Raw genomic sequence first — 24891 nt, forward strand, 5'->3', positions numbered from 1 at the left:
ATCATTGCAAAATCAAACACTGAGGGTACAGAAGTATATCTTATAAGATGTTAACTTTATTTGTGAGGTTTATGTTATGGGACAGTAGAAAATTGAAAAAAATCAGAAAACAGCCGTATACTTGCACAAAAACAGACACAAATAGAAAAACACATCCAAAGAGTGAAATCATTGCAAAATCAAACACTGAGGGTACAGAAGTATATCTTATAAGATGTTAACTTTATTTGTGAGGTTTATGTTATGGGACAGTAGAAAATTGAAAAAAATCAGAAAACAGCCGTATACTTGCACAAAAACAGACACAAATAGAAAAACACATCCAAACAGTGAAATCATTGCAAAATCAAACACTGAAGGCATATAACTATATCTTATAAGATTTTAACTTTATTTGTGAGGTTTATGTTATGGGACAGTAGAAAATTGAAAAAAATCAGAAAACTGCCGTATACTTGCACAAAAACAGACACAAATAGAAAAACACATCCAAAGAGTGAAATCATTGCAAAATCAAACACTGAGGGTACAGAAGTATATCTTATAAGATGTTAACTTTATTTGTGAGGTTTATGTTATGGGACAGTAGAAAATTGAAAAAAATCAGAAAACAGCCGTATACTTGCTGAATGTGCACAAAAACAGACACAAATAGAAAAACACATCCAAACAGTGAAATCATTGCAAAATCAAACACTGAGGGTACAGAAGTATATCTTATAAGATGTTAACTTTATTTGTGAGGTTTATGTTATGGGACAGTAGAAAATTTAAAAAAATCAGAAAACAGCCGTATACTTGCACAAAAACAGACACAAATAGAAAAACACATCCAAACAGTGAAATCATTGCAAAATCAAACACTGAGGGTACAGAAGTATATCTTATAAGATGTTAACTTTATTTGTGAGGTTTATGTTATGGGACAGTAGAAAATTTAAAAAAATCAGAAAACAGCCGTATACTTGCTGAATGTGCACAAAAACAGACACAAATAGAAAAACACATCCAAACAGTGAAATCATTGCAAAATCAAACACTGAGGGTACAGAAGTATATCTTATAAGATGTTAACTTTATTTGTGAGGTTTATGTTATGGGACAGTAGAAAATTTAAAAAAATCAGAAAACAGCCGTATACTTGCTGAATGTGCACAAAAACAGACACAAATAGAAAAACACATCCAAACAGTGAAATCATTGCAAAATCAAACACTGAGGGTACAGAAGTATATCTTATAAGATGTTAACTTTATTTGTGAGGTTTATGTTATGGGACAGTAGAAAATTTAAAAAAATCAGAAAACAGCCGTATACTTGCTGAATATGCACAAAAACAGACACAAATAGAAAAACACATCCAAACAGTGAAATCATTGCAAAATCAAACACTGAGGGTAGAGAAGTATATCTTATAAGATTTTAACTTTATTTGTGAGGTTTATGTTATGGGACAGTAGAAAATTTAAAAAAATCAGAAAACAGCCGTATACTTGCACAAAAACAGACACAAATAGAAAAACACATCCAAACAGTGAAATCATTGCAAAATCAAACACTGAAGGCATATAACTATATCTTATAAGATTTTAACTTTATTTGTGAGGTTTATGTTATGGGACAGTAGAAAATTGAAAAAAATCAGAAAACAGCCGTATACTTGCTGAATGTGCACAAAAACAGACACAAATAGAAAAACACATCTAAACAGGGAAATAATTGCAAAATCAAACACTGAGGGTAAATAACTATATCTTATAAGATTTTAACTTTATTTGTGAGGTTTATCTTATGGGACAGTAGAAAATTGAAAAAAATCAGAAAAAAGCCGTATACTTGCTGAATGTGCACAAAAACAGACACAAATAGAAAAACACATCCAAACAGTGAAATCATTGCAAAATCAAACAGTGAGGGTACAGAAGTATATCTTATAAGATGTTAACTTTATTTGTGAGGTTTATGTTATGGGACAGTAGAAAATTGAAAAAAATCAGAAAACAGCCGTATACTTGCTGAATGTGCACAAAAACAGACACAAATAGAAAAACACATCCAAACAGTGAAATCATTGCAAAATCAAACACTGAGGGTACAGAAGTATATCTTATAAGATGTTAACTTTATTTGTGAGGTTTATGTTATGGGACAGTAGAAAATTGAAAAAAATCAGAAAACAGCCGTATACTTGCACAAAAACAGACACAAATAGAAAAACACATCCAAACAGTGAAATCATTGCAAAATCAAACACTGAGGGTACAGAAGTATATCTTATAAGATGTTAACTTTATTTGTGAGGTTTATGTTATGGGACAGTAGAAAATTGAAAAAAATCAGAAAACAGCCGTATACTTGCACACAAACAGACACAAAAAGAAAAACACATCCAAACAGTGAAATCATTGCAAAATCAAACACTGAGGGTACAGAAGTATATCTTATAAGATGTTAACTTTATTTGTGAGGTTTATGTTATGGGACAGTAGAAAATTGAAAAAAATCAGAAAACAGCCGTATACTTGCTGAATGTGCACAAAAACAGACACAAATAGAAAAACACATCCAAACAGTGAAATCATTGCAAAATCAAACACTGAGGGTACAGAAGTATATCTTATAAGATGTTAACTTTATTTGTGAGGTTTATGTTATGGGACAGTAGAAAATTGAAAAAAATCAGAAAACAGCCGTATACTTGCACAAAAACAGACACAAATAGAAAAACACATCCAAACAGTGAAATCATTGCAAAATCAAACACTGAGGGTACAGAAGTATATCTTATAAAATGTTAACTTTATTTGTGAGGTTTATGTTATGGGACAGTAGAAAATTGAAAAAAATCAGAAAACAGCCGTATACTTGCACAAAAACAGACACAAATAGAAAAACACATCCAAACAGTGAAATCATTGCAAAATCAAACACTGAGGGTACAGAAGTATATCTTATAAGATGTTAACTTTATTTGTGAGGTTTATGTTATGGGACAGTAGAAAATTGAAAAAAATCAGAAAACAGCCGTATACTTGCACAAAAACAGACACAAATAGAAAAACACATCCAAACAGTGAAATCATTGCAAAATCAAACACTGAGGGTACAGAAGTATATCTTATAAGATGTTAACTTTATTTGTGAGGTTTATGTTATGGGACAGTAGAAAATTGAAAAAAATCAGAAAACAGCCGTATACTTGCACAAAAACAGACACAAATAGAAAAACACATCCAAACAGTGAAATCATTGCAAAATCAAACACTGAGGGTACAGAAGTATATCTTATAAGATGTTAACTTTATTTGTGAGGTTTATGTTATGGGACAGTAGAAAATTTAAAAAAATCAGAAAACAGCCGTATACTTGCTGAATGTGCACAAAAACAGACACAAATAGAAAAACACATCCAAACAGTGAAATCATTGCAAAATCAAACACTGAGGGTACAGAAGTATATCTTATAAGATGTTAACTTTATTTGTGAGGTTTATGTTATGGGACAGTAGAAAATTTAAAAAAATCAGAAAACAGCCGTATACTTGCTGAATGTGCACAAAAACAGACACAAATAGAAAAACACATCCAAACAGTGAAATCATTGCAAAATCAAACACTGAGGGTACAGAAGTATATCTTATAAGATGTTAACTTTATTTGTGAGGTTTATGTTATGGGACAGTAGAAAATTTAAAAAAATCAGAAAACAGCCGTATACTTGCACAAAAACAGACACAAATAGAAAAACACATCCAAACAGTGAAATCATTGCAAAATCAAACACTGAGGGTACAGAAGTATATCTTATAAGATTTTTACTTTATTTGTGAGGTTTATGTTATGGGACAGTAGAAAATTGAAAAAAATCAGAAAACAGCCGTATACTTGCACAAAAACAGACACAAATAGAAAAACACATCCAAACAGTGAAATCATTGCAAAATCAAACACTGAAGGCATATAACTATATCTTATAAGATTTTAACTTTATTTGTGAGGTTTATGTTATGGGACAGTAGAAAATTGAAAAAAATCAGAAAACAGCCGTATACTTGCTGAATGTGCAAAAAAACAGACACAAATAGAAAAACACATCCAAAGAGTGAAATCATTGCAAAATCAAACACTGAGGGTACAGAATTATATCTTCTAAGATGTTAACTTTATTTGTGAGGTTTATGTTATGGGACAGTAGAAAATTTAAAAAAATCAGAAAACAGCCGTATACTTGCTGAATGTGCACAAAAACAGACACAAATAAAAAAACACATCTAAACAGGGAAATAACTGCTAAATCAAACACTGAGGGTAAATAACTATATCTTATAAGATTTTAACTTTATTTGTGAGGTTTATGTTATGGGACAGTAGAAAATTGAAAAAAATCAGAAAACAGCCGTATACTTGCACAAAAACAGACACAAATAGAAAAACACATCCAAACAGTGAAATCATTGCAAAATCAAACACTGAGGGTACAGAAGTATATCTTATAAGATGTTAACTTTACTTGTGAGGTTTATGTTATGGGACAGTAGAAAATTTAAAAAAATCAGAAAACAGCCGTATACTTGCTGAATGTGCACAAAAACAGACACAAATAGAAAAACACATCCAAACAGTGAAATCATTGCAAAATCAAACACTGAGGGTACAGAAGTATATCTTATAAGATGTTAACTTTATTTGTGAGGTTTATGTTATGGGACAGTAGAAAATTGAAAAAAATCAGAAAACAGCCGTATACTTGCTGAATGTGCACAAAAACAGACACAAATAGAAAAACACATCCAAACAGTGAAATCATTGCAAAATCAAACACTGAAGGCATATAACTATATCTTATAAGATTTTAACTTTATTTGTGAGGTTTATGTTATGGGACAGTAGAAAATTGAAAAAAATCAGAAAACAGCCGTATACTTGCACAAAAACAGACACAAATAGAAAAACACATCCAAACAGTGAAATCATTGCAAAATCAAACACTGAGGGTAAAGAAGTATATCTTATAAGATTTTAACTTTATTTGTGAGGTTTATGTTATGGGACAGTAGAAAATTGAAAAAAATCAGAAAACAGCCGTATACTTGCTGAATGTGCACAAAAACAGACACAAATAGAAAAACACATCCAAACAGTGAAATCATTGCAAAATCAAACACTGAGGGTACATAAGTATATCTTATAAGATGTTAACTTTATTTGAGAGGTTTATGTTATGGGACAGTAGAAAATTGAAAAAAATCAGAAAACAGCCGTATACTTGCTGAATGTGCACAAAAACAGACACAAATAGCAAAACACATCCAAACATTGAAATCATTGCAAAATCAAACACTGAAGGCATATAACTATATCTTATAAGATTTTAACTTTATTTGTGAGGTTTATGTTATGGGACAGTAGAAAATTGAAAAAAATCAGAAAACAGCCGTATACTTGCTGAATGTGCACAAAAACAGACACAAATAGAAAAACACATCCAAACAGTGAAATCATTGCAAAATCAAACACTGAGGGTACAGAAGTATATCTTATAAGATGTTAACTTTATTTGTGAGGTTTATGTTATGGGACAGTAGAAAATTGAAAAAAATCAGAAAACAGCCGTATACTTGCACAAAAACAGACACAAATAGAAAAACACATCCAAACAGTGAAATCATTGCAAAATCAAACACTGAGGGTACAGAAGTATATCTTATAAGATGTTAACTTTATTTGTGAGGTTTATGTTTTGGGACAGTAGAAAATTGAAAAAAATCAGAAAACAGCCGTATACTTGCTGAATGTGCACAAAAACAGACACAAATAGAAAAACACATCCAAAGAGTGAAATCATTGCAAAATCAAACACTGAGGGTACAGAAGTATATCTTATAAGATGTTAACTTTATTTGTGAGGTTTATGTAATGGGACAGTAGAAAATTGAAAAAAATCAGAAAACAGCCGTATACTTGCTGAATGTGCACAAAAACAGACACAAATAGAAAAACACATCCAAACAGTGAAATCATTGCAAAATCAAACACTGAGGGTAGAGAAGTATATCTTATAAGATTTTAACTTTATTTGTGAGGTTTATGTTATGGGACAGTAGAAAATTGAAAAAAATCAGAAAACAGCCGTATACTTGCACAAAAACAGACACAAATAGAAAAACACATCCAAACATTGAAATCATTGCAAAATGAAACACTGAAGGCATATATCTATATCTTATAAGATTTTAATTTTATTTGTGAGGTTTATGTTATGGGACAGTAGAAAATAGAAAAAAATCAGAAAACAGCCGTATACTTGCTGAATGTGCACAAAAACAGACACAAATAGAAAAACACATCCAAACAGTGAAATCATTGCAAAATCAAACACTGAGGGTACAGAAGTATATATTATAAGATGTTAACTTTATTTGTGAGGTTTATGTTATGGGACAGTAGAAAATTTAAAAAAATCAGAAAACAGCTGTATACTTGCTGAATGTGCACAAAAACAGACACAAATAGCAAAACACATCCAAACAGTGAAATCATTGCAAAATCAAACACTGAAGGCATATAACTATATCTTATAAGATTTGAACTTTATTTGTGAGGTTTATGTTATGGGACAGTAGAAAATTGAAAAAAATCAGAAAACAGCCGTATACTTGCTGAATGTGCACAAAAACAGACACAAATAGCAAAACACATCCAAACAGTGAAATCATTGCAAAATCAAACACTGAGGGTACAGAAGTATATCTTATAAGATGTTAACTTTATTTGTGAGGTTTATGTTATGGGACAGTAGAAAATTGAAAAAAATCAGAAAACAGCCGTATACTTGCACAAAAACAGACACAAATAGAAAAACACATCCAAACAGTGAAATCATTGCAAAATCAAACACTGATGGTACAGAAGTATATCTTATAAGATGTTAACTTTATTTGTGAGGTTTATGTTATGGAACAGTAGAAAATTGAAAAAAATCAGAAAACAGCCGTATACTTGCTGAATGTGCACAAAAACAGACACAAATAGAAAAACACATCCAAACAGTGAAATCATTGCAAAATCAAACACTGAGGGTACAGAAGTATATCTTATAAGATGTTAACTTTATTTGTGAGGTTTATGTTATGGGACAGTAGAAAATTGAAAAAAATCAGAAAACAGCCGTATACTTGCACAAAAACAGACACAAATAGAAAAACACATCCAAACAGTGAAATCATTGCAAAATCAAACACTGAGGGTAAATAACTATATCTTATAAGATTTTAACTTTATTTGTGAAGTTTATGTTATGGGACAGTAGAAAATTGAAAAAAATCAGAAAACAGCCGTATACTTGCTGAATGTGCACAAAAACAGACACAAATAGAAAAACACATCCAAACAGTGAAATCATTGCAAAATCAAACACTGAGGGTAGAGAAGTATATCTTATAAGATTTTAACTTTATTTGTGAGGTTTATGTTATGGGACAGTAGAAAATTGAAAAAAATCAGAAAACAGCCGTATACTTGCACAAAAACAGACACAAATAGAAAAACACATCCAAACAGTGAAATCATTGCAAAATCAAACACTGAGGGTAAATAACTATATCTTATAAGATTTTAACTTTATTTGTGAGGTTTATGTTATGGGACAGTAGAAAATTGAAAAAAATCAGAAAACAGCCGTATACTTGCACAAAAACAGACACAAATAGAAAAACACATCCAAACAGTGAAATCATTGCAAAATCAAACACTGATGGTACAGAAGTATATCTTATAAGATGTTAACTTTATTTGTGAGGTTTATGTTATGGAACAGTAGAAAATTGAAAAAAATCAGAAAACAGCCGTATACTTGCTGAATGTGCACAAAAACAGACACAAATAGAAAAACACATCCAAACAGTGAAATCATTGCAAAATCAAACACTGAGGGTACAGAAGTATATCTTATAAGATGTTAACTTTATTTGTGAGGTTCATGTTATGGGACAGTAGAAAATTGAAAAAAATCAGAAAACAGCCGTATACTTGCTGAATGTGCACAAAAACAGACACAAATAGAAAAACACATCCAAACAGTGAAATCATTGCAAAATCACTGAGGGTAGAGAAGTATATCTTATAAGATTTTAACTTTATTTGTGAGGTTTATGTTATGGGACAGTAGAAAATTGAAAAAAATCAGAAAACAGCCGTATACTTGCACAAAAACAGACACAAATAGCAAAACACATCCAAAACAGTGAAATCATTGCAAAATCAAACACTGAGGGCACAGAAGTATATCTTATAAGATGTTAACTTTATTTGTGAGGTTTATGTTATGGGACAGTAGAAAATTGAAAAAAATCAGAAAACAGCCGTATACTTGCTGAATGTGCACAAAAACAGACACAAATAGAAAAACACATCCAAACAGTGAAATCATTGCAAAATCAAACACTGAGGGTACATAAGTATATCTTATAAGATGTTAACTTTATTTGTGAGGTTTATGTTATGGGACAGTAGAAAATTGAAAAAAATCAGAAAACAGCCGTTTACTTGCTGAATATGCACAAAAACAGACACAAATAGAAAAACACATCCAAACAGTGAAATCATTGCAAAATCAAACACTGAGGGTAAATAACTATATCTTATAAGATTTTAACTTTATTTGTGAGGTTTATGTTATGGGACAGTAGAAAATTGAAAAAAATCAGAAAACAGCCGTATACTTGCTGAATGTGCACAAAAACAGACACAAATAGCAAAACACATCCAAACAGTGAAATCATTGCAAAATCAAACACTGAAGGCATATAACTATATCTTATAAGATTTGAACTTTATTTGTGAGGTTTATGTTATGGGACAGTAGAAAATTTAAAAAAATCAGAAAACAGCCGTATACTTGCTGAATGTGCACAAAAACAGACACAAATAGAAAAACACATCTAAACAGGGAAATAATTGCAAAATCAAACACTTAGGGTAAATAACTATATCTTATAAGATTTTAACTTTATTTGTGAGGTTTATGTTATGGGACAGTAGAAAATTGAAAAAAATCAGAAAACAGCCGTATACTTGCTGAATGTGCACAAAAACAGACACAAATAGAAAAACACATCCAAACAGTGAAATCATTGCAAAATCAAACACTGAGGGTACATAAGTATATCTTATAAGATGTTAACTTTATTTGTGAGGTTTATGTTATGGGACAGTAGAAAATTGAAAAAAATCAGAAAACAGCCGTATACTTGCACAAAAACAGACACAAATAGAAAAACACATCCAAACAGTGAAATCATTGCAAAATCAAACACTGAGGGTAGAGAAGCATATCTTATAAGATTTTAACTTTATTTGTGAGGTTTATGTTATGGGACAGTAGAAAATTGAAAAAAATCAGAAAACAGCCGTATACTTGCTGAATGTGCACAAAAACAGACACAAATAGAAAAACACATCCAAACAGTGAAATCATTGCAAAATCAAACACTGAGGGTACAGAAGTATATCTTATAAGATTTTTACTTTATTTGTGAGGTTTATGTTATGGGACAGTAGAAAATTGAAAAAAATCAGAAAACAGCCGTATACGTGCACAAAAACAGACACAAATAGAAAAACACATCCAAACAGTGAAATCATTGCAAAATCAAACACTGAGGGTACAGAAGTATATCTTATAATATTTTTACTTTATTTGTGAGGTTTATGTTATGGGACAGTAGAAAATTGAAAAAAATCAGAAAACAGCCGTATACTTGCTGAATGTGCACAAAAACAGACACAAATAGAAACACACATCCAAAGAGTGAAATCATTGCAAAATCAAACACTGAGGGTACAGAAGTATATCTTATAAGATGTTAACTTTATTTGTGAGGTTTATGTTATGGGACAGTAGAAAATTTAAAAAAATCAGAAAACAGCCGTATACTTGCACAAAAACAGACACAAATAGAAAAACACATCCAAAGAGTGAAATCATTGCAAAATCAAACACTGAGGGTACAGAAGTATATCTTATAAGATGTTAACTTTATTTGTGAGGTTTATGTTATGGGACAGTAGAAAATTGAAAAAAATCAGAAAACAGCCGTATACTTGCTGAATGTGCACAAAAACAGACACAAATAGCAAAACACATCCAAACAGTGAAATCATTGCAAAATCAAACACTGAAGGCATATAACTATATCTTATAAGATTTTTACTTTATTTGTGAGGTTTATGTTATGGGACAGTAGAAAATTGAAAAAAATCAGAAAACAGCCGTATACTTGCTGAATGTGCACAAAAACAGACACAAATAGAAAAACACATCCAAACAGTGAAATCATTGCAAAATCAAACACTGAAGGCATATAACTATATCTTATAAGATTTTAACTTTATTTGTGAGGTTTATGTTATCGGACAGTAGAAAATTTAAAAAAATCAGAAAACAGCCGTATACTTGCTGAATGTGCACAAAAACAGACACACATAGAAAAACACATCCAAACAGTGAAATCATTGCAAAATCAAACACTGAAGGCATATAACTATATCTTATAAGATTTTAACTTTATTTGTGAGGTTTATGTTATGGGACAGTAGAAAATTGAAAAAAATCAGAAAACTGCCGTATACTTGCACAAAAACAGACACAAATAGAAAAACACATCCAAACAGTGAAATCATTGCAAAATCAAACACTGAGGGTACAGAAGTATATCTTATAAGATTTTTACTTTATTTGTGAGGTTTATGTTATGGGACAGTAGAAAATTGAAAAAAATCAGAAAACAGCCGTATACTTGCTGAATGTGCACAAAAACAGACACAAATAGAAAAACACATCCAAAGAGTGAAATCATTGCAAAATCAAACACTGAGGGTACAGAAGTATATCTTATAAGATGTTAACTTTATTTGTGAGGTTTATGTTATGGGACAGTAGAAAATTTAAAAAAATCAGAAAACAGCCGTATACTTGCACAAAAACAGACACAAATAGAAAAACACATCCAAAGAGTGAAATCATTGCAAAATCAAACACTGAGGGTACAGAAGTATATCTTATAAGATGTTAACTTTATTTGTGAGGTTTATGTTATGGGACAGTAGAAAATTGAAAAAAATCAGAAAACAGCCGTATACTTGCACAAAAACAGACACAAATAGAAAAACACATCCAAACAGTGAAATCATTGCAAAATCAAACACTGAAGGCATATAACTATATCTTATAAGATTTTAACTTTATTTGTGAGGTTTATGTTATGGGACAGTAGAAAATTTAAAAAAATCAGAAAACAGCCGTATACTTGCTGAATGTGCACAAAAACAGACACAAATAGAAAAACACATCCAAACAGTGAAATCATTGCAAAATCAAACACTGAAGGCATATAACTATATCTTATAAGATTTTAACTTTATTTGTGAGGTTTATGTTATGGGACAGTAGAAAATAGAAAAAAATCAGAAAACAGCCGTATACTTGCTGAATGTGCACAAAAACAGACACAAATAGCAAAACACATCCAAACAGTGAAATCATTGCAAAATCAAACACTGAAGGCATATAACTATATCTTATAAGATTTTAACTTTATTTGTGAGGTTTATGTTATGGGACAGTAGAAAATTGAAAAAAATCAGAAAACAGCCGTATACTTGCTGAATATGCACAAAAACAGACACAAATAGAAAAACACATCCAAACAGTGAAATCATTGCAAAATCAAACACTGAGGGTAAATAACTATATCTTATAAGATTTTAACTTTATTTGTGAGGTTTATGTTATGGGACAGTAGAAAATTGAAAAAAATCAGAAAACAGCCGTATACTTGCACAAAAACAGACACAAATAGAAAAACACATCCAAACATTTAAATCATTGCAAAATCAAACACTGAGGGTACAGAAGTATATCTTATAAGATGTTAACTTTATTTGTGAGGTTTATGTTATGGGACAGTAGAAAATTGAAAAAAATCAGAAAACAGCCGTATACTTGCTGAATGTGCACAAAAACAGACACAAATAGAAAAACACATCCAAACAGTGAAATCATTGCAAAATCAAACACTGAGGGTACAGAAGTATATCTTATAAGATGTTAACTTTATTTGTGAGGTTTATGTTATGGGACAGTAGAAAATTGAAAAAAATCAGAAAACAGCCGTATACTTGCTGAATGTGCACAAAAACAGACACAAATAGCAAAACACATCCAAACAGTGAAATCATTGCAAAATCAAACACTGAAGGCATATAACTATATCTTATAAGATTTTAACTTTATTTGTGAGGTTTATGTTATGGGACAGTAGAAAATAGAAAAAAATCAGAAAACAGCCGTATACTTGCTGAATGTGCACAAAAACAGACACAAATAGAAAAACACATCCAAACAGTGAAATCATTCCAAAATCAAACACTGAAGGCATATAACTATATCTTATAAGATTTTAACTTTATTTGTGAGGTTTATGTTATGGGACAGTAGAAAATTGAAAAAAATCAGAAAACAGCCGTATACTTGCTGAATGTGCACAAAAACAGACACAAATAGAAAAACACATCCAAACAGTGAAATCATTCCAAAATCAAACACTGAAGGCATATAACTATATCTTATAAGATTTTAACTTTATTTGTGAGGTTTATGTTATGGGACAGTAGAAAATTGAAAAAAATCAGAAAACAGCCGTATACTTGCACAAAAACAGACACAAATAGAAAAACACATCCAAACAGTGAAATCATTGCAAAATCAAACACTGAAGGCATATAACTATATCTTATAAGATTTTAACTTTATTTGTGAGGTTTATGTTATGGGACAGTAGAAAATTGAAAAAAATCAGAAAACAGCCGTATACTTGCTGAATGTGCACAAAAACAGACACAAATAGAAAAACACATCCAAACAGTGAAATCATTGCAAAATCAAACACTGAAGGCATATAACTATATCTTATAAGATTTTAACTTTATTTATGAGGTTTTTGTTATGGGACAGTAGAAAATTTAAAAAAATCAGAAAACAGCCGTATACTTGCACAAAAACAGACACAAATAGAAAAACACATCCAAAGAGTGAAATCATTGCAAAATCAAACACTGAGGGTACAGAAGTATATCTTATAAGATGTTAACTTTATTTGTGAGGTTTATGTTATGGGACAGTAGAAAATTGAAAAAAAATCAGAAAACAGCCGTATACTTGCACAAAAACAGACACAAATAGAAAAACACATCCAAACAGTGAAATCATTGCAAAATCAAACACTGAAGGCATATAACTATATCTTATAAGATTTTAACTTTATTTGTGAGGTTTATGTTATGGGACAGTAGAAAATTTAAAAAAATCAGAAAACAGCCGTATACTTGCACAAAAACAGACACAAATAGAAAAACACATCCAAAGAGTGAAATCATTGCAAAATCAAACACTGAGGGTACAGAAGTATATCTTATAAGATGTTAACTTTATTTGTGAGGTTTATGTTATGGGACAGTAGAAAATTGAAAAAAATCAGAAAACAGCCGTATACTTGCACAAAAACAGACACAAATAGAAAAACACATCCAAACAGTGAAATCATTGCAAAATCAAACACTGAAGGCATATAACTATATCTTATAAGATTTTAACTTTATTTGTGAGGTTTATGTTATGGGACAGTAGAAAATTGAAAAAAATCAGAAAACAGCCCTGTACTTGCTGAATGTGCACAAAAACAGACACAAATAGAAAAACACATCCAAACAGTCAAATCATTGCAAAATCAAACACTGAGGGTACAGAAGTATATCTTATAAGATGTTAACTTTATTTGTGAGGTTTATGTTATGGGACAGTAGAAAATTGAAAAAAATCAGAAAACAGCCGTATACTTGCACAAAAACAGACACAAATAGAAAAACACATCCAAACAGTGAAATCATTGCAAAATCAAACACTGAAGGCATATAACTATATCTTATAAGATTTTAACTTTATTTGTGAGGTTTATGTTTTGGGACAGTAGAAAATTGAAAAAAATCAGAAAACAGCCGTATACTTGCTGAATGTGCACAAAAACAGACACAAATAGAAAAACACATCCAAACAGTGAAATCATTGCAAAATCAAACACTGAGGGTACAGAAGTATATCTTATAAGATGTTAACTTTATTTGTGAGGTTTATGTTATGGGACAGTAGAAAATTGAAAAAAAACAGAAAACAGCCGTATACTTGCTGAATGTGCACAAAAACAGACACAAATAGAAAAACACATCCAGACAGTGAAATCATTGCAAAATCAAACACTGAGGGTACAGAAGTATATCTTATAAGATGTTAACTTTATTTGTGAGGTTTATGTTATGGGACAGTAGAAAATTGAAAAAAATCAGAAAACAGCCGTATACTTGCACAAAAACAGACACAAATAGAAAAACACATCCAAACAGTGAAATCATTGCAAAATCAAACACTGAAGGCATATAACTATATCTTATAAGATTTTAACTTTATTTGTGAGGTTTATGTTTTGGGACAGTAGAAAATTGAAAAAAAACAGAAAACAGCCGTATACTTGCTGAATGTGCACAAAAACAGACACAAATAGAAAAACACATCCAGACAGTGAAATCATTGCAAAATCAAACACTGAGGGTACAGAAGTATATCTTATAAGATGTTAACTTTATTTGTGAGGTTTATGTTATGGGACAGTAGAAAATTTAAAAAAATCAGAAAACAGCCGTATACTTGCACAAAAACAGACACAAATAGAAAAACACATCCAAACAGTGAAATCATTGCAAAATCAAACACTGAGGGTACAGAAGTATATCTTATAAGATTTTAACTTTATTTGTGAGGTTTATGTTATGGGACAGTAGAAAATTGAAAAAAATCAGAAAACAGCCGTATACTTGCTGAATGTGCACAAAAACAGACACAAATAGAAAAACACATCCAAACAGTGAAATCATTGCAAAATCAAACACTGAGGGTACAGAAGTATATCTTATAAGATTTTTACTTTATTTGTGAGGTTTATGTTATGGGACAGTAGAAAATTGAAAAAAATCAGAAAACAGCCGTATACTTGCTGAATGTGCACAAAAACAGACACAAATAGAAAAACACATCCAAAGAGTGAAATCATTGCAAAATCAAACACTGAGGGTACAGAAGTATATCTTATAAGATGTTAACTTTATTTGTGAGGTTTATGTTATGGGACAGTAGAAAATTTAAAAAAATCAGAAAACAGCCGTATACTTGCTGAATGTGCACAAAAACAGACACAAATAGAAAAACACATCCAAAGAGTGAAATCATTGCAAAATCAAACACTGAGGGTACAGAAGTATATCTTATAAGATTTTAACTTTATTTGTGAGGTTTATGTTATGGGACAGTAGAAAATTGAAAAAAATCAGAAAACAGCCGTATACTTGCTGAATGTGCACAAAAACAGACACAAATAGAAAAACACATCCAAAGAGTGAAATCATTGCAAAATCAAACACTGAGGGTACAGACATATATCTTATAAGATGTTAACTTTATTTGTGAGGTTTATGTTATGGGACAGTAGAAAATTGAAAAAAATCAGAAAACAGCCGTATACTTGCACAAAAACAGACACAAATAGAAAAACACATCCAAACAGTGAAATCATTGCAAAATCAAACACTGAGGGTACAGAAGTATATCTTATAAGATGTTAACTTTATTTGTGAGGTTTATGTTATGGGACAGTAGAAAATTGAAAAAAATCAGAAAACAGCCGTATACTTGCTGAATGTGCACAAAAACAGACACAAATAGAAAAACACATCCAAACAGTGAAATCATTGCAAAATCAAACACTGAGGGTACAGAAGTATATCTTATAAGATGTTAACTTTATTTGTGAGGTTTATGTTATGGTTCAGTAGAAAATTTAAAAAAATCAGAAAACAGCCGTATACTTGCTGAATGTGCACAAAAACAGACACAAATAGAAAAACACATCCAAACAGTGAAATCATTGCAAAATCAAACACTGAGGGTACAGAAGTATATCTTATAAGATGTTAACTTTACTTGTGAGGTTTATGTTATGGGACAGTAGAAAATTTAAAAAAATCAGAAAACAGCCGTATACTTGCTGAATGTGCACAAAAACAGACACAAATAGAAAAACACATCCAAACAGTGAAATCATTGCAAAATCAAACACTGAAGGCATATAACTATATCTTATAAGATTTCAACTTTATTTGTGAGGTTTATGTTATGGGACAGTAGAAAATTGAAAAAAATCAGAAAACAGCCGTATACTTGCACAAAAACAGACACAAATAGAAAAACACATCCAAACAGTGAAATCATTGCAAAATCAAACACTGAGGGTAAATAACTATATCTTATAAGATTTTAACTTTATTTGTGAGGTTTATGTTATGGGACAGTAGAAAATTGAAAAAAATCAGAAAACAGCCGTATACTTGCTGAATGTGCACAAAAACAGACACAAATAGAAAAACACATCCAAACAGTGAAATCATTGCAAAATCAAACACTGAGGGTACAGAAGTATATCTTATAAGATGTTAACTTTATTTGTGAGGTTTATGTTATGGGACAGTAGAAAATTGAAAAAAATCAGAAAACAGCCGTATACTTGCACAAAAACAGACACAAATAGAAAAACACATCCAAACATTGAAATCATTGCAAAATCAAACACTGAGGGTACAGAAGTATATCTTATAAGATTTTAACTTTATTTGTGAGGTTTATGTTATGGGACAGTAGAAAATTGAAAAAAATCAGAAAACAGCCGTATACTTGCACAAAAACAGACACAAATAGAAAAACACATCCAAACAGTGAAATCATTGCAAAATCAAACACTGAAGGCATATAACTATATCTTATAAGATTTTAACTTTATTTGTGAGGTTTATGTTATGGGACAGTAGAAAATTGAAAAAAATCAGAAAACAGCCGTATACTTGCTGAATGTGCACAAAAACAGACACAAATAGAAAAACACATCCAAAGAGTGAAATCATTGCAAAATCAAACACTGAGGGTACAGAAGTATATCTTATAAGATGTTAACTTTATTTGTGAGGTTTATGTTATGGGACAGTAGAAAATTTAAAAAAATCAGAAAACAGCCGTATACTTGCTCAAAAACAGACACAAATAGAAAAACACAGCAAACAGTGAAATCATTGCAAAATCAAACACTGAGGGTACAGAAGTATATCTTATAAGATTTTTACTTTATTTGTGAGGTTTATGTTATGGGACAGTAGAAAATTGAAAAAAATCAGAAAACAGCCGTATACTTGCTGAATGTGCACAAAAACAGACACAAATAGACAAACACATCCAAACAGTGAAATCATTGCAAAATCAAACACTGAGGGTACAGAAGTATATCTTATAAGATTTTAACTTTATTTGTGAGGTTTATGTTATGGGACAGAAGAAAATTGAAAAAAATCAGAAAACAGCCGTATACTTGCACAAAAACAGACACAAATAGAAAAACACATCCAAACAGTGAAATCATTGCAAAATCAAACACTGAAGGCATATAACTATATCTTATAAGATTTTAAATTTATTTGTGAGGTTTATGTTATGGGACAGTAGAAAATAGAAAAAAATCAGAAAACAGCCGTATACTTGCACAAATACAGACACAAATAGAAAAACACATCCAAACAGTGAAATCATTGCAAAATCAAACACTGAGGGTACAGAAGTATATCTTATAAGATTTTTACTTTATTTGTGAGGTTTATGTTATGGGACAGTAGAAAATTGAAAAAAATCAGAAAACAGCCGTATACTTGCTGAATGTGCACAAAAACAGACACAAATAGAAAAACACATCCAAAGAGTGAAATCATTGCAAAATCAAACACTGAGGGTACAGAAGTATATCTTATAAGATGTTAACTTTATTTGTGAGGTTTATGTTATGGGACAGTAGAAAATTGAAAAAAATCAGAAAACAGCCGTATACTTGCACAAAAACAGACACAAATAGAAAAACACATCCAAACAGTGAAATCATTGCAAAATCAAACACTGAGGGTACAGAAGTATATCTTATAAGATGTTAACTTTACTTGTGAGGTTTATGTTATGGGACAGTAGAAAATTGAAAAAAAATCAGAAAACAGCCGTATACTTGCTGAATGTGCACAAAAACAGACACAAATAGAAAAACACATCCAAACAGTGAAATCATTGCAAAATCAAACACTGAAGGCATATAACTATATCTTATAAGATTTTAACTTTATTTGTGAGGTTTATGTTATGGGACAGTAGAAAATTGAAAAAAATCAGAAAACAGCCGTATACTTGCTGAATGTGCACAAAAACAGACACAAATAGAAAAACACATCCAAAGAGTGAAATCATTGCAAAATCAAACACTGAGGGTACAGAAGTATATCTTATAAGATGTTAACTTTATTTGTGAGGTTTATGTTATGGGACAGTAGAAAATTGAAAAAAATCAGAAAACAGCCGTATACTTGCACAAAAACAGACACAAATAGAAAAACACATCCAAACAGTGAAATCATTGCAAAATCAAACACTGAGGGTACAGAAGTATATCTTATAAGATGTTAACTTTATTTGTGAGGTTTATGTTATGGGACAGTAGAAAATTGAAAAAAATCAGAAAACAGCCGTATACTTGCTGAATGTGCACAAAAACAGACACAAATAGAAAAACACATCCAAACAGTGAAATCATTGCAAAATCAAACACTGAGGGTACAGAAGTATATCTTATAAGATGTTAACTTTATTTGTGAGGTTTATGTTATGGTTCAGTAGAAAATTTAAAAAAATCAGAAAACAGCCGTATACTTGCTGAATGTGCACAAAAACAGACACAAATAGAAAAACACATCCAAACAGTGAAATCATTGCAAAATCAAACACTGAGGGTACAGAAGTATATCTTATAAGATGTTAACTTTATTTGTGAGGTTTATGTTATGGTTCAGTAGAAAATTGAAAAAAATCAGAAAACAGCCGTATACTTGCTGAATGTGCACAAAAACAGACACAAATAGCAAAACACATCCAAAGAGTGAAATCATTGCAAAATCAAACACTGAGGGTACAGAAGTATATCTTATAAGATGTTAACTTTATTTGTGAGGTTTATGTTATGGGACAGTAGAAAATTGAAAAAAATCAGAAAACAGCCGTATACTTGCACAAAAACAGACACAAATAGAAAAACACATCCAAACAGTGAAATCATTGCAAAATCAAACACTGAGGGTACAGAAGTATATCTTATAAGATGTTAACTTTACTTGTGAGGTTTATGTTATGGGACAGTAGAAAATTTAAAAAAATCAGAAAACAGCCGTATACTTGCTGAATGTGCACAAAAACAGACACAAATAGAAAAACACATCCAAACAGTGAAATCATTGCAAAATCAAACACTGAAGGCATATAACTATATCTTATAAGATTTCAACTTTATTTGTGAGGTTTATGTTATGGGACAGTAGAAAATTGAAAAAAATCAGAAAACAGCCGTATACTTGCACAAAAACAGACACAAATAGAAAAACACATCCAAACAGTGAAATCATTGCAAAATCAAACACTGAAGAAATATAACTATATCTTATAAGATTTTTACTTTATTTGTGAGGTTTATGTTATGGGACAGTAGAAAATTGAAAAAAATCAGAAAACAGCCGTATACTTGCACAAAAACAGACACAAATAGAAAAACACATCCAAACAGTGAAATCATTGCAAAATCAAACACTGAGGGTACAGAAGTATATCTTATAAGATGTTAACTTTATTTGTGAGGTTTATGTTATGGGACAGTAGAAAATTGAAAAAAATCAGAAAACAGCCGTATACTTGCTGAATGTGCACAAAAACAGACACAAATAGAAAAACACATCCAAACAGTGAAATCATTGCAAAATCAAACACTGAGGGTAAATAACTATATCTTATAAGATTTTAACTTTATTTGTGAGGTTTATGTTATGGGACAGTAGAAAATTGAAAAAAATCAGAAAACAGCCGTATACTTGCTGAATGTGCACAAAAACAGACACAAATAGAAAAACACATCCAAACAGTGAAATCATTGCAAAATCAAACACTGAGGGTACAGAAGTATATCTTATAAGATGTTAACTTTATTTGTGAGGTTTATGTTATGGGACAGTAGAAAATTGAAAAAAATCAGAAAACAGCCGTATACTTGCACAAAAACAGACACAAATAGAAAAACACATCCAAACATTGAAATCATTGCAAAATCAAACACTGAGGGTACAGAAGTATATCTTATAAGATTTTAACTTTATTTGTGAGGTTTATGTTATGGGACAGTAGAAAATTGAAAAAAATCAGAAAACAGCCGTATACTTGCACAAAAACAGACACAAATAGAAAAACACATCCAAACAGTGAAATCATTGCAAAATCAAACACTGAAGGCATATAACTATATCTTATAAGATTTTAACTTTATTTGTGAGGTTTATGTTATGGGACAGTAGAAAATTGAAAAAAATCAGAAAACAGCCGTATACTTGCTGAATGTGCACAAAAACAGACACAAATAGAAAAACACATCCAAAGAGTGAAATCATTGCAAAATCAAACACTGAGGGTACAGAAGTATATCTTATAAGATGTTAACTTTATTTGTGAGGTTTATGTTATGGGACAGTAGAAAATTTAAAAAAATCAGAAAACAGCCGTATACTTGCTCAAAAACAGACACAAATAGAAAAACACAGCAAACAGTGAAATCATTGCAAAATCAAACACTGAGGGTACAGAAGTATATCTTATAAGATTTTTACTTTATTTGTGAGGTTTATGTTATGGGACAGTAGAAAATTGAAAAAAATCAGAAAACAGCCGTATACTTGCTGAATGTGCACAAAAACAGACACAAATAGACAAACACATCCAAACAGTGAAATCATTGCAAAATCAAACACTGAGGGTACAGAAGTATATCTTATAAGATTTTAACTTTATTTGTGAGGTTTATGTTATGGGACAGAAGAAAATTGAAAAAAATCAGAAAACAGCCGTATACTTGCACAAAAACAGACACAAATAGAAAAACACATCCAAACAGTGAAATCATTGCAAAATCAAACACTGAGGGTACAGAAGTATATCTTATAAGATTTTAACTTTATTTGTGAGGTTTATGTTATGGGACAGAAGAAAATTGAAAAAAATCAGAAAACAGCCGTATACTTGCACAAAAACAGACACAAATAGAAAAACACATCCAAACAGTGAAATCATTGCAAAATCAAACACTGAGGGTACAGAAGTATATCTTATAAGATTTTTACTTTATTTGTGAGGTTTATGTTATGGGACAGTAGAAAATTGAAAAAAATCAGAAAACAGCCGTATACTTGCTGAATGTGCACAAAAACAGACACAAATAGAAAAACACATCCAAAGAGTGAAATCATTGCAAAATCAAACACTGAGGGTACAGAAGTATATCTTATAAGATGTTAACTTTATTTGTGAGGTTTATGTTATGGGACAGTAGAAAATTGAAAAAAATCAGAAAACAGCCGTATACTTGCACAAAAACAGACACAAATAGAAAAACACATCCAAACAGTGAAATCATTGCAAAATCAAACACTGAGGGTACAGAAGTATATCTTATAAGATGTTAACTTTATTTGTGAGGTTTATGTTATGGGACAGTAGAAAATTTAAAAAAATCAGAAAACAGCCGTATACTTGCTGAATGTGCACAAAAACAGACACAAATAGAAAAACACATCCAAACAGTGAAATCATTGCAAAATCAAACACTGAGGGTAGAGAAGTATATCTTATAAGATTTTTACTTTATTTGTGAGGTTTATGTTATGGGACAGTAGAAAATTGAAAAAATTAGAAAACAGCCGTATACTTGCTGAATATGCACAAAAACAGACACAAATAGAAAAACACATCCAAACAGTGAAATCATTGCAAAATCAAACACTGAGGGTACAGAAGTATATCTTATAAGATGTTAACTTTATTTGTGAGGTTTATGTTATGGGACAGTAGAAAATTGAAAAAAATCAGAAAACAGCCGTATACTTGCACAAAAACAGACACAAATAGAAAAACACATCCAAACAGTGAAATCATTGCAAAATCAAACACTGAGGGTACAGAAGTATATCTTATAAGATGTTAACTTTATTTGTGAGGTTTATGTTATGGGACAGTAGAAAATTTAAAAAAATCAGAAAACAGCCGTATACTTGAACAAAAACAGACACAAAAAGAAAAACACATCCAAACAGTGAAATCATTGCAAAATCAAACACTGAGGGTACAGAAGTATATCTTATAAGATGTTAACTTTATTTGTGAGGTTTATGTTATGGGACAGTAGAAAATTGAAAAAAATCAGAAAACAGCTGTATACTTGCTGAATGCGCACAAAAACTGACACAAATAGAAAAACACATCCAAACAGTGAAATCATTGCAAAATCAAACACTGAAGGCATATAACTATATCTTATAAGATTTTAACTTTATTTGTGAGGTTTATGTTATGGGACAGTAGAAAATTGAAAAAAATCAGAAAACAGCCGTATACTTGCTGAATGTGCACAAAAACAGACACAAATAGAAAAACACATCCAAACAGTGAAATCATTGCAAAATCAAACACTGAAGGCATATAACTATATCTTATAAGATTTTAACTTTGTTTGTGAGGTTTATGTTATGGGACAGTAGAAAATTGAAAAAAATCAGAAAAAAGCCGTATACTTGCTGAATGTGCACAAAAACAGACACAAATAGAAAAACACATCCAAACAGTGAAATCATTGCAAAATCAAACACTGAGGGTACAGAAGTATATCTTATAAGATGTTAACTTTATTTGTGAGGTTTATGTTATGGGACAGTAGAAAATTGAAAAAAATCAGAAAACAGCCGTATACTTGCACAAAAACAGACACAAATAGAAAAACACATCCAAACAGTGAAATCATTGCAAAATCAAACAGTGAGGGTACAGAAGTATATCTTATAAGATGTTAACTTTATTTGTGAGGTTTATGTTATGGGACAGTAGAAAATTGAAAAAAATCAGAAAACAGCCGTATACTTGCACAAAAACAGACACAAATAGAAAAACACATCCAAAGAGTGAAATCATTGCAAAATCAAACACTGAGGCTACAGAAGTATATCTTATAAGATGTTAACTTTATTTGTGAGGTTTATGTTATGGGACAGTAGAAAATTGAAAAAAATCAGAAAACAGCCGTATACTTGCACAAAAACAGACACAAATAGAAAAACACATCCAAACAGTGAAATCATTGCAAAATCAAACACTGAAGGCATATAACTATATCTTATAAGATTTTAACTTTATTTGTGAGGTTTATGTTATGGGACAGTAGAAAATTGAAAAAAATCAGAAAACAGCCGTATACTTGCTGAATGTGCACAAAAACAGACACAAATAGAAAAACACATCTAAACAGGGAAATAATTGCAAAATCAAACACTGAGGGTAAATAACTATATCTTATAAGATTTTAACTTTATTTGTGAGGTTTATGTTATGGGACAGTAGAAAATTGAAAAAAATCAGAAAAAAGCCGTATACTTGCTGAATGTGCACAAAAACAGACACAAATAGAAAAACACATCCAAACAGTGAAATCATTGCAAAATCAAACACTGAGGGTACAGAAGTATATCTTATAAGATGTTAACTTTATTTGTGAGGTTTATGTTATGGTTCAGTAGAAAATTTAAAAAAATCAGAAAACAGCCGTATACTTGCTGAATGTGCACAAAAACAGACACAAATAGAAAAACACATCCAAACAGTGAAATCATTGCAAAATCAAACACTGAGGGTACAGAAGTATATCTTATAAGATGTTAACTTTATTTGTGAGGTTTATGTTATGGTTCAGTAGAAAATTTAAAAAAATCAGAAAACAGCCGTATACTTGCTGAATGTGCACAAAAACAGACACAAATAGAAAAACACATCCAAACAGTGAAATCATTGCAAAATCAAACACTGAGGGTACAGAAGTATATCTTATAAGATGTTAACTTTACTTGTGAGGTTTATGTTATGGGACAGTAGAAAATTTAAAAAAATCAGAAAACAGCCGTATACTTGCTGAATGTGCACAAAAACAGACACAAATAGAAAAACACATCCAAACAGTGAAATCATTGCAAAATCAAACACTGAAGGCATATAACTATATCTTATAAGATTTTAACTTTATTTGTGAGGTTTATGTTATGGGACAGTAGAAAATTGAAAAAAATCAGAAAACAGCCGTATACTTGCACAAAAACAGACACAAATAGAAAAACACATCCAAACAGTGAAATCATTGCAAAATCAAACACTGAAGAAATATAACTATATCTTATAAGATTTTAACTTTATTTGTGAGGTTTATGTTATGGGACAGTAGAAAATTGAAAAAAATCAGAAAACAGCCGTATACTTGCACAAAAACAGACACAAATAGAAAAACACATCCAAACAGTGAAATCATTGCAAAATCAAACACTGAGGGTACAGAAGTATATCTTATAAGATGTTAACTTTATTTGTGAGGTTTATGTTATGGGACAGTAGAAAATTTAAAAAAATCAGAAAACAGCCGTATACTTGCTGAATGTGCACAAAAACAGACACAAATAGAAAAACACATCCAAACAGTGAAATCATTGCAAAATCAAACACTGAGGGTACAGAAGTATATCTTATAAGATGTTAACTTTATTTGTGAGGTTTATGTTATGGTTCAGTAGAAAATTTAAAAAAATCAGAAA

This window comes from Solea solea, chromosome 4, assembly GCF_958295425.1.
Source record: "Solea solea chromosome 4, fSolSol10.1, whole genome shotgun sequence".
Taxonomy (NCBI): Eukaryota; Metazoa; Chordata; class Actinopteri; order Pleuronectiformes; family Soleidae; genus Solea; species Solea solea.